The following is a 12,222-nucleotide window of genomic DNA, read 5'->3' as shown; positions in this document are numbered from 1 at the left end:
GGTAAAAATCCGAGAGATCTTGGTTCGTCCCTGGAATTTCCCTCGTGCGTGGGGAACGGATTGTTTCCCTGGCTGCGTGAAGCGCCCCGCTGAAAAGTATGTAGAAAACAAAAAGCCACAAAACCTGGTTTAACAGAAGCCAGAACGCCCGCGGGGCCGGCTCCCGCCTGTCCTCCCGCCTCTCGCCGCAGGAGGCCGCCGCAGCCGCGCTGATCTCCGCCGGTTGTCGGCGGGGCTCTGTCCCTGCGCGCAGCTCTCCCCGGGACTCGGCGGGGATGGGGAAGCTGCACTGCACCTTGGTGGTTTGGGGGGGACGCGGTGAAGCAGTGGGGAACACTGGTTGTTTCGTTATTGGACCTAAAATAGCCAGGTTGCAGGGGGGGGGGGGGGGGGAACCCTACTGCTGTTAATAGATGAAAGCGCCTTTCTTTGATCTGGAGTACTTGAAGATGTTGTTTCCTAATGTCTCTGAAAAAGTTTGAAGCATCCCCACTTCACAATTAAAGAAAAAAGGCGATATTAGGTGGGGTATCTTGATTACAAGGCCAGTAACGCCAGGTACAAGTAAATTTTTGAGTGCGAAGGCACCGAGGTTTTTAGCAGATGTTGAGTACCGCTTCATCCTATCGCAGCAATAAAAACGTTGAGGCAGTATCTCGGTAAGGGATTCGATGCTTTCTCCCCTCTTGAGTTGCCATGGTAGTGGAGTAGCAAACGTTAGACCCAGTCAGCGATGCTTTATCCATCAGGCTGCTTGTGTGCTATTCAGGCTCCAAAAAATGGATGCATGCAAATAGAGAAATTAAAAATCCTGCTGAGCTGTTCAGTTGAAAGCCAAGCTGCCAAATAGGCAAGATCTAAAAGTCACATTTTTTTAAATGAAAAAATTTCCCAGAAGTTTAGCCCAGTGAAAGTATTCATGATGGTGATGAATATGCTCACAAAGGTTGCGACCAAACTCTGTAACACAGAATTGCATGTGAAAATGTGACTTGAAGCTTCAGTGAGAAAGTAACTGGGACCTAACTAGCTTCTCTTTTTTTTTTTTTTTTTTTCCCCCCCAAAAATGAGTGAAGTGCTGCTAATGAAGCACTGTTACCCCTGAAAAGCGTTCAGTTTTCGTAACTCATAGGGATTAGCACATAGTTTACAGAAGAAATACTGGCTTTTTTAAGGTCTTACTTTCCTGTGACTTCAAAGCTGTGTGAAGCCCTGATTTCCGTGGCGATGCTGAACCTAGATCAATGTAATTCCAGTTCAGTTCCATTCCAAGGCAAGCTTATTGTAACAGAGCGCTTCGTATATGGGTGTGTATACATATAAAGAATCTTCATGTTCTTGTAAATAATAATATATTTTTTATTAGCAAACTGAAAAAATTCACTGTTACACAGCAGGCTCTTGATGATGCGTAAATTTATTTTGATGGTTTCAACTCTGAGTACTTGTGGTTACTTTTCAGAAGTCTCATGATTTAAAGTTCGAGAAGAATTTTTTTTTTTTTCCGCCACTTCCTGCACATAACCTTGTTTGGATCCGTTAAATACGGCTTCATTTAGCAGTGGTGAGATGAAAACCTGATGTGTTAGCTCTCGCTGCTGGGCTGGAAGAGGAAGGAGGTTACCTAAGAAAAGAAGCAGCTTAAAGTAAGTCTGCAAAGTAGGCTCCTGTTGCTTTTGTAGCGTCTAAAGATAACTCGGCAGTTTCCTTCTTCATTCGGGTGTATTTAGTAGCCAGTAACTACCACGGTGCTTGAATCTTCGTTAACAGCATGTTTAAATTGTACTTGGTAGTACCACTGCCTTATGGGGAGAAAAAAAATGTCATTTTCTATTTTAAAATCTGGTCTGTGGGAACCCTTAGCTAGCTGGCGTGCGTTTTAGGAGTGCGATCAGAGGGGTGCGCTTTGCTTGTGTGGAAGAAAGCTGTACTTTGTTTTTCTACTGACATGTAATAAAAAAAAATAAAATAATATTCCTGGTAGTTGTGAGACTTTACCTTGTATCACCCCGTACTTAGTGTGTACTAGAGTCCGTACATCTAACAGATGGAACAGAACATTGCCCTTGCAGTTACCAGTAATTACCAATTACTGGAGAATTGCTTAAAATATTCTGAAGAACTTGCTGAAGCGGTGCAGAACAGGAGTGAATTTGTAAAGCTGATGTATTGCAGCTAATAAGATAAATAATTTTTATCTTTTGATGGGAGAGAAGGACAGATAGAGACCACTTAAACCCGTACGTCCCACAGCGGTGCATTGCTGTTACCGGCGCTCACGAAGCGGTGTGCCACGCGTGTCGTCAGCCGAAATTAAAACCGTGAGCCTGCTGGGGGCTGTGCGCTGCTTGTCTCTGAGTTACCATGCTTGGAGGCAGTTGTATTTCATTTTGCCCTTGCGCTTTTTCCTGGCTTAGCTGTGTGCGTGCGTGCTGCCGTATACATGTATGTACACGTATGTACACATGTATGTGTGTGTACATGAGCTCTGCAGGTATTTGGGTGTAAAATTGCCAACATCACCACTGAAAAAAAAAAACCGTGGTAAGCAGCGGGATGAAGCTAATGGGGCGATTGCGGGTTTGAATAACCAAAAACCGGCCCCTCAGGTCTGGGCCTGCGCGGGGGGGGAATGCCGCTTTTCCACGGGCGGCTGCTGCAGGTGCCTGCGCCTTTAAGAGGAAGCGCATCTGTTTGTTATTCTCCCCCCGCGCGCTCCACGCCGGCAGCGCCAGGGCCGCTCCCATTGGCTGCCGCCGCCCCAGCTGCTGTCTGGGCGGGGGGGGCCATGCGTGCGTCCGTGTGTGTGCGCGGCGGGGCGGGAGCGCCCCTGCAGCCGTAGCGTTCTGATTGGTCTAGAAAAAATGGGCTGCGGCTGTCAGCAGCCAACCACTGGGGTGTTGCTATGTGCCAGCGGGCGACGATTGGCTGGCAGTGGTGCCTCTCAAGGCCAGCAGGCGGGCGGAGCATTTATAAGGGGAGGGCCCCGGCGGGAGGGGGAGGGCGCTGCGGGGCTGCCGGGTGCCGTCGGTCGCTGCGCTCGGTCTGCGCTGGGGACGCGCTCGAAGCGGCCGCGCCGCGGCGAGTGAGTGCGGCGGGGAGAGGGGGGCGAGGGCCGGGCCTGGGCGGGGAGCGGCGGGGCCGCCGCGGGGACCTGCGCCACAGCCGCGTTCCCCTCCTCCTCCTCCTCCTCCTCCTCCCTCCGCGGTGGGGCAGCGGGGGCGGCTGCCTCAGGGCCGCCTGCCCCGCGGCGCCGCCCCCCTGGATGAGGCGGCTTCTCCTCGGGGGAGAGGGGCTAGGGGCCTGCGGCGGCCCCGGGGGGCTGGCAGCGGGGCGAGCCGGGCTCTGCGAGCGGCGGCCTTTTGTCTGCGGGGCCGGGCGAGGGGCTGGAGGCGGGGAGGGCAACAGGTCCGAGCCCTGGGGAGCGGCCGAGGGGCAGCGCCCGGGCGGGGGGGGCTGGGGGGTGCTCTTCCCCGGGCCCTTCCAGCGAGGGGACCCGCGGGAGGGGGGCAGGGGCCGGCCGGCCGGCCGTGCCAGGTACCCGCAGGAGGAGGAGGAGGAGCAGGGGATGGCCCTTCCTCACCAACCGTCTCGCCGTAGCAGGTAAACGCGCAATAAAAGCCTGAAACCCCGGCTGAGATCCGCGCCCCGCTGCAGAGGTGTGCGTGAGGCTTGGGCTTGCGACTCCAGAGAGAGGTACAGAGGCACAGCATCTCCTCCCGGGTGTTGGGGGCACCTCCTGAACCCTTGCCAGCTGGCTGCTGAGCGGGGAGAAGCGCCCTGCCGCCGCTCTATTTACCAACACTGCTGCTGGAGTCCCTGGAGACCAGGCCTTTCCCAGCTGCAGGCTGTGGCTCTGTGCAACAGAAGTGACATCATGGCTGGTGTGGCAAAAAGAGAGAGATTGCGGGACGCCTGGATCAGCCTGTGGAGAGGGCACCCTCGGCCCTGGGTGACGCTTGGTGTCAAAGGCAGGCGGTGTCTGCGTGTGCTGCGTTGAAACCGGTCCCCTCCAGTGAGCAGGGGTAGCTGGGCTGGTCTGTGTTGTTGCTCTGGCCTCTAGTTAAGGGTGCAGCAGCTTCCTCTTCTGCAGAGCACCATGCTGCAGTCCAGGGTCAGAAGGTGAAATGTCAGGGGTCCTTTGTGTTGTGCTTCTCCACAGAAACTTCTGGTTTTGATCCAGAAACGCCAGAGAAGTTTGAGCTCACAGAAGTAGACATGGACCGAGTTATGAGTCTGTACTGTAAGGTTTTAATGCAGATTTTTTTTTTAAGTTAAAAGAGCTTGAAACATTCCAGTTTAAAATGTTATTTTAATGATGGAGAAAAAGAAGTTGAATCCTCCACACCTTTCTGCCACAATATACTGGAATGAATCCGTCTCCACTTTTTTCTGGCCTCTGTCTTAAAAAATAGAAAGGGGAAGGCCCATCAAACTAGCGTTCTTAGCTTGCAGACAGCAGTTAGGCAAGGGGTGGGACCGTACACCTGCCATCCTCACACGGCCTTCCTCAGGGCCTACTACATGCTCCAGATAAGGATTTTCTGCTAATGTGTTTATGGTTACTTTAAGCTTACGCTGGGTAGCACAGAGAGGCCTTTGCTGAGTTAGGCAGTTGTAAACAAGCAGATCCTGAGAGAGCTCTACTTATAATCCATGAGAGGATCCTGCCTGGAGAGGATGTGTTTTGTGACTTCATTCTTGCAGAACGCTCACAGTGATTTTGTTGAAGATCTCATCGTGTTGGGATCCACACCTCTGGTTTCTTGTAAACATTGCATGCTGTGTAACGGCAGTGCTTGCATAGAGAATTAAGACGTTCTCCTTTTCTCACTGCATCCCTAATTCTTGTTTCCTGCTGAAAGACGATTTAAAAGTGAGCCTTGTGCTTTGAAGCTAGAGTTGGAAGTGCTGTAGGGAGGGCAGAGACATTGCTTTCATCTGGTGAAGATGTCAAGTGCAGGTGTCTCTTTTTCATGGTGCTAGGATTGGGATAACTGGCAAAACTGTATTGGTCTCTTGCATCCTCTTGATCCACAGATTTGGAATAAGTGATTTCCTTTCTTTGCTGTTTGGTGTGGGTAGCTGAGTCAGGGTTGTACTGAGGAAGGCAGCATCGCTACCTGTAAGTCCACATTCCCTCAAAGGCTCCTTGACTCACGGATTGAATACCTGTTGCTGAGAGAGAATTTAATTAAGGAACTGGTCACTCTGGTGTAGGTCCTGGCTAGCAGTTTAGAAAGTGGGAGCTCCTTGATGTAGTGTGGTACTAGACAAGCACTGCAAGGATTGCAGAGGAGTAAAAAGCGTTTATTTGTTGTTCTTGCGCTGTGGCCTTGCTTTTGACCGTGTGCATGGAAGCCTCTTGAAGAAATGCCAATAATGTGAGGCTTTCATTGGGCTTCGGTCACTTGCTGGTAACCCTTTGTTTGCTTGAACTTAAGCAGAGCCTTCATTAGAGGTCAACTATTAAGTGCTGGAGCAGTGGCCTTCAAGAGGGGTCACAAAGTGGAGTCTGGAATGGAGAAACTGAAGGTTCGGGTCTTTAGGCTGCTTTGAAGCTGATCTGTGATGCTCAAGGCAGAGTGGTGTAGCAGGGTGTATTTGTCGCTTTGAAACTGTAGCAAAATACACTGCCTCCTTTTTTCCCGTCCTTGACAGAGACCTGTAAGTTGATCCTTCACGATGTTCCCTCTTTTCTGTGCTTGTGAATTCAGAGGTCATCTCTTCTAGATCTAATCACAGTAACTGAGGGCTAAAGATAGGTTTCCATTTCCTTCCAGAAGCCAAGATGAGCCCGTAGAAGAGATGGACTGCTCTGACTCAAGGGTTTTTCAGTTCTTTAGAACAGATATTTAGTTGGTAAATCAGCATGTCTGGTGGTGTGGTGCCAGCTGAGGATCTGGATCTCTTTTTCCCCAAACAAAGGCATTTTATAGTTTTTCTTCTTTTGGGGGAAGAAAATAAAATTTTCCACTTGGGCTGCTGCTCAGGAGTGCTGGGTCCTGGGCCTGAATCATCCTCCCTGTTGCCTCCATCGATCTCTGCTCTTCGTCTTGCACGACGTTTGGCAATTGATTCTCTCTGAGTCTGTTTTCTGCCACATCTTATTTCCCTTTTTGTTCCTCGTTTGTCAGGGCAGGTGGTTGGCCTGCAGTACATAATAAGCTGATTATTCTTGTGTTCTGGCTTGGTGACCCTCTCAGACAGGCCTGGCAGACGTGGCTATCGAGTGGAGTGTTTTCACCCGCTGATACGGAATGTATCGGATGTCGGGAGCAGCTTCGTCTCCGGAAGCGTCGCTGGACTGGCCAAGCCACTTAAGGCTGCAGGAAATAACATAATTAATGAGACTTAGTTCTCCTATATCTTGTACCTGACAATCTCAAGTCACTTGACAATGCTAATTAAAACTAATCACACTCCTCTGTTTTTAGTAAATAGCTATTATCCCTGCTTCACTCTTGCTTTAACAAATGATTGTGCCAGGCAATGTGAGTCACTGGAAGTTGTGGGAATGCAACCTGTAAGAGCTGCCTTCCGGTCTCTTCGTGCGTGCTTATACGTTCAACTAGAGATCGTTTCTTTTACCCCTGCTCAGGTGCTGGTGTAGCGTGTTACAAGGTGGGATGTTTTGCTGACTCACAAAAGTATGCAGCTTTTTTTACTCTCTTTTTACTGCAGTTGTGACTGGTACAGAACTAAAGTCCCGAGGTCGAGCAAAGGCTATTTTTAAAAAGTTTCGAAAGCTGAGGATGCTTTGAATTTGCCCTTCAGATAACTTTTTGATCAGCTGAGAGGGAAGGCAGAGTGGTGTCAAAGCGACACTCTCACTTCTCCTGTTTCACGTTGGCAGTGCCTGTATTATGAGGACAAAAATGTAGCACGGTATGACCCAGGCATTCATAGCTCAGCCACCGAACTCCGGAAGATTGAAGTTTCACTGATGAAATGTTACTAAAGGATGGCTCAAGCAATATGTTATTAAAAACAGATTGACTAGCATCACAAAAAAAAAGCCGATGGAGTTAATAATTAACTGGGAAGGAAAAAAAAACCTAATGAGGATCCCAGGAACTCCCAGCTCAAGCATGCGTCAGTAGGCTCAGAGCTGTAAGGAGGGAGTAAGTTCACATACCTTGGCGGTAGTGTGCTGACTAGTGAGGATATCCAGGAGGAACTGGTGACAAAAACTGGCAAGGTAACAGCTGACTTGACCGTCTTAAACTAGGTTTAGTTATAAAGTATCTGCCACCTGAAGATTCAAGCTACAAATCTTCACCTGACTTTGCCCCCTTGACAAGTGGGTTGCTATGCCTTCAGTGGAAATGAAAGCTGGAAGGATGGTGACTGAACTGCCGTGGAAAGTATGTGCCTCATTAATACAGTTAAGTGTTGCATAAAAAGTGTTGCTGGCAGAGATCAGCCAAAATTCAGCATCATCCTTAGCGTTATTCAGAAAGAACCAGATATAACGGAGTAGAAAATAAAGTCACTGTCTGTCCCGTGACAGATGCGCTTCTGGGCAGTGCAAGGCTAGTTGAAAGGTACTCCTGAGAAGAACACTTTGAGCAGGTGGGTTTCCTGAGCAGGTGAAAACTTAGAGGATTTGACAAGGGGAACAAATAATAAGTCATGACAGGCAGCTATGGCAGATCCTTCTTGCAGCTACAAATGACTTTAAGGAGAATGGAAGGATACTTGCAGTAGATAAACGTTCTCACCGTGCTCCCTGTCAGTACCCAGCCTTTATCAGAGAAACAGATGATCCATCCAGCAGACCAAATTAATTCAATCCTAGTCATACCTACGTTGGCCAAAAAGGAAGAGAATAGAGTGATGTAAGGAGCAGAAAATAAATGTAATGATAAGAGGTGATTTGGAGAGCTAGACTGTTCTACAATTAACACAAATGAGGAAGAGAAATTGGGAAGATAGAGTGTTTCCATTTTTCTCAGTAATTGGTCAGATGGATGGAAAGAGCTTTTCTTTGATGTCTTTGGTTCAAGTTGGTACTGGAAGAGCAAGGAGAGGGTCATCTTTCATTTTGTAGAATGCTGCATATGCATAATATCGGCAAAATAAGATATCCTTGATCTATGGCTCCAAGCGCAACCATCAGATCGAACGTATAGCTTGCTTTGGCGCAAAGATGAGTATGAATTGAAGAGCTACGTCATGCTGTGAGTTTGAGCCATTGCTGTTAGCTCGCTGTAGTGCCTCATCTACTGGGCCAATTCAGATGGAGGACTCTTATCCCATTGTGGAGGATGCTGGCGTGAGTTTCTGCAAAATGTAAAAGGGGAAGTGGAGCCATTTGTGTTTCAAATTAGTTCAGCTTGCAGGTTTTGTTTATTTGTGGCACAAGTGGGCTTTGCTGGTAGGAGCAAAAGCCCGTGCTGGCTTGTTTCAAATTTGTCCTGGCCAACTGTGATGCTTTGCTGCGTGTGTTTCCCCCTGCATTTGGTACCACGTGCTGGTATCTGTTGTGGCTGGTTACTGGGTTCAGCTGTGATGGAGCGTACCTGCAAAGCAGGGGTGGGCAGCTTGCAGCTCTAATGCTTGCCATGCTGCTTGTTATCAGCAACGCAGACTCTTCTGCATTGCAAAGATACCGCTGCCAGGCAACTTGTAGGAGAGTGGGAAGAGAATTCAGCCAGCGGTGTCAGTCATTCCTCGGTAGCGGATGAATTTTCCGGTCCATGTTTGTGTGGTTTCCGAGACAGGCCCAGAAAAGGTAGCACATTCTGAAGCCAGCTCTGTGAGATGATGTCTGGCCTAGCTCTCCTGTGCCTTTGGAGGTGAAATTGCAAAGGGAAGAATTTGATTAAAATTTACAGATGATTTCCCTTCCCTGCTTCCCAGCCGTGCCTGTGGTGTGTCGGAGTGGATTGTTCTGAACAGCGTGCTTTGTTCTGAAATGCGGGGAGAGATGAGTTAGCAGTTCTGACGCTGGATGGTCCGAGGCCAGCCTTAGATCTGTCAATAAAGTCAGAAAGTTCTCATGGTCGTCTGGTTTCTAGTCTGCAGTCTGGAAAGCAGCATCTCTGCACTGTCTTTGAGTTAATTTTACCTGTTCCTTCGCTTTCCAGTCAGCTATGTACTGTAGTGCCATACAGGAAAGCTTTCCTTCGAATGCAGGAGTTCTCTGGATTGGCTCCTCACCTCAGGGGTGCAGTTGAGAACCTGAAAACGCACTGGTGTGGATGGTACCTGTTCAAAAAATAATAAGTGAAACTTTAAAATTTGATTTAATCTCCAAATTGACAGAAGGTAAATCAACGCGACTGAGTTTTAAAGATTTGCTGTTTGTTCCTTTTAAGTTTCAGCTCATTTTTATGTACCTTCCACATCATCTTCATAGAAAGCCTCTCCATCAGAGAGAGACCAGGAAGGTTGTAGGGATGCTGATTCTATTTGTGACGGGAAGAGCTGTGGCAGACCGTAGGCTGACGTATTCCCTGTTTTTAAAAAAAGAAGATAAAAACCCAAAACACCAAAACCCCCTTAAAACGTGATTAATACAATTGCAGCAGCAGTTTTGACAGTTTTAGTGTGGCTAGCTACTCAGCAGATAATAGCTGCTGGTTTTCCTGACAGGCTGCTGTGGTATGTGGAGCGCGGTGGTGCAGCAGGGCTGGCGTCACGCCTGTCCCTGATTCCCTGTGACCAGATAATCTTGAATTGCTTCTTGGCGAGTCTCTTTCCGATGCCCTCTAGTGGTTACCTGGCCGTTGTCTGCAGGGTTGTTCTGGTTTTATAAATAAATAAAACCAGAACAAGGGCTCTGCCATCGGTGTCGCCTCTTTGCATCCGTCCAGATCCTTTTTCCCAGAAGTTACAAAGTGCTTCCCAGCGGTGAAGGGTGCAGAAGGGAACTGGGGCCCACAGAAATGAAGTGGCTTGCTAGGAGATATCCAGAGGAAAAAAGGGGGTTAAGTACCTTTCTAGTTGAAGGTGGTCTGAGAAACCTGCTCCGTGCTATTATTTGTATTGCAGGTGTGTCCATGTATCTGATAAAAGTGAATGCAGAGGATTCCTGCTGACAGTCTTCCACCATTTCTCTTGTTATTTTCCTGTCTGCAAGGCTTGGAGAGTGAGCTGAAGGAGCACAGGCATTGGAGAAGGGCACTTGCAGTTCCTGTATCAGTAATGACTTTTGTTGGTCATGCTAGCACTGCTGAGCGGCGTGCAGTGTCATCTTATCAAGTGTTTGAAATTGGTGCCCTTCAGAAACTTGATACCAAAGGAGTACAGGTACACTGTATACACCCATACGCTATTTAAACTTCTTTCTTGACTTTCCCTTGTGTTCTGTGTTTGAATTCGGAATGGTCATCCTTTCTTTCAGGGCCTTTCACAGCATACTTCCTACCCTCCTACCTCCAGATGATCTGGCTTCATCGTTTCCAAAGCTCTGGCAGTCCTGTGTGGTAGTGAGGATCTGCAGGGCTGCCCCAAACCAGGATCTTTTGTTGCGATACCACATCATCAGCGTGTGAAAGCTCCTTTGCTGTGCCAGGTGTCTCTGAGGGTTCAGCACCTGACATTCTGACACTAATTTTTATTCCGTAGGGAAGACCAGCCAAACTGGACCTTTAATCCAGATTCCAGCTTTAGCATGTCACCTTAGAGACTAGCCTTCCTCTTTCAAGCTGCAATGCATTAAGCAGTGTAAAGGCAGTTTCCATGTCAAGAAAACCCTGGTAAGTAAGTGTGCTTACCTCAAGCATTTTCTTAGAATCGCGCTAAGACCCTGAAGTAACACTGCTACAGTTTGTGACCTTGCAGAAACAGAAAACTCTCCAGACCCGATTCCTCCTGTGTTTTTCTTGTACTCTGCATAAGTATAGCTCTAGCTCTTTCTGTATGAACGAGAAGAGACACCAAAGAAGAAAGGCTGGCTTTCCAAATAGACACACTTTTTACACAGTTAGTAAAGGCAGCTTTCTGTAGCATTTGCTGCATTCTAATCGGTATTTAACTGACTAAAGTGTCTTATCTTAAAAATTAAATAATCCGTAGAACAAACCCTCAGACCTAACAAACCTGTTGTTTGTCCTGCCAGAACCATCAGGAACATTTGCATCTGAGCTGCACTGCATATGGGTTTTATGCAAAATCAGACTTGTGTGTGATAGTTTTTGTTCTCTGCCGTTGTGGCATATGGACTTGTACAAGCAGTAGCCTTGTCTAGCAAGTGCTTGGCACAGACTTGGCCGTTCTCCTTTTTTGTGTTTCCTGAGTTGCTAACAGCTTCATGTGAAAAGTGCCTCTTGGGCAGGTGGAGGGTGAATGCTGAATCAAAAAGTTATTTGAACAGCACAGTGCGTGTCGTGGTCACATGGAAGTGGCATCTGCTTAAAACTTAGCAGCAGGGCAGCCCTACGTGCACTGTGCATGCAAGCAGTACGTTCAGCTGCTTCTCTCACCGATAACCACAATAAAAGGTGTTAATAAGCTTCTTCCCTAGAATTCTTTCATTTTGTCTAAACCAGTTTTCTGACTTCTTGTGAACTAATTATATGCACAGAATTCTCTTCCATCGACTTGATAAATTTCTCTTGGAGAGCGATAAAAGAAAAATACTGGATTATGTTACTGGTGACAGATACTTATCTCTCTAACAGTATTGGGCACGATGATAAAGTAATCAAAGCATCTGTTCTGTAAAGTGAACGGAATGACTCCACTGATGCCCACGTCAGTGAGGCTGATGAGCGTTAACTTGTCATTCTGAAAAACCAGAGGCACAGCCTAAAATCATCCGCGTGCCTTTGTTCTACAGTAGAATGAATGCACTGTTAGCTGTTAAATGTATTTTAATTCAAATGTGTTTGCTACTAGGGCAGAAAAAAAATACAGGAGGTTGGGTTTTGCATTGCTGAGAGCCACAGATCCCATTTAATACATTTCAGGATGATATTTGAGGCAGAAATGTGTCCATACAAGCTACAAGCTGTGCTCATAGCACGTAAGAATGCATTTCCTATTGTTTTTCCATCCTCTCCCTTACTATGGTGAGGACAGAGCTCTTGGTAGGTAGCGCACACAAACCGTCAGGCTGTCGGGCTGAATGCTGTATGACGGTGGTGCCTTTATAAAGTATGGCTGCCATGTATGGGCTTATCTGAAGTTTTTTCAAGGCAATTTCTCACCTAGGTTTCCCACCAAGACCTTAGCTCACAAATCTTTCTTCTCTTACCTGCCTTGAGCAAAGAG

At 47.8% G+C, this 12,222-nt stretch overlaps 1 protein-coding gene across 8 annotated transcripts in view; it reads left to right on the top strand.

Annotated features, from left to right (window-relative positions):
- The first annotated feature begins 3,010 nt into the window (after positions 1-3,010).
- YPEL2 (yippee like 2) overlaps positions 3,011-12,222 on the top strand; it is a 37,968-nt gene continuing 28,756 nt past the window's right edge. For 2 of the 8 annotated variants that reach the window (XM_086763085.1, XM_086763080.1), the window contains exons 1-2: positions 3,021-3,085; positions 3,604-4,122. The gene's annotated coding sequence lies outside the window, so the exon portion shown is untranslated. Of the gene's footprint in view, positions 3,086-3,600; positions 4,123-9,999; positions 10,258-12,222 lie in introns of those variants that run through there. The other 6 variants (XM_086763089.1, XM_086763083.1, XM_086763090.1 and 3 more) reach the window with 5 other exon arrangements.

The sequence above is a fragment of the Chlamydotis macqueenii genome, chromosome 19, assembly GCF_036417535.1.
Source record: "Chlamydotis macqueenii isolate bChlMac1 chromosome 19, bChlMac1.mat, whole genome shotgun sequence".
Taxonomy (NCBI): Eukaryota; Metazoa; Chordata; class Aves; order Otidiformes; family Otididae; genus Chlamydotis; species Chlamydotis macqueenii.
This window is presented reverse-complemented; position numbering and strand designations above follow the sequence as displayed.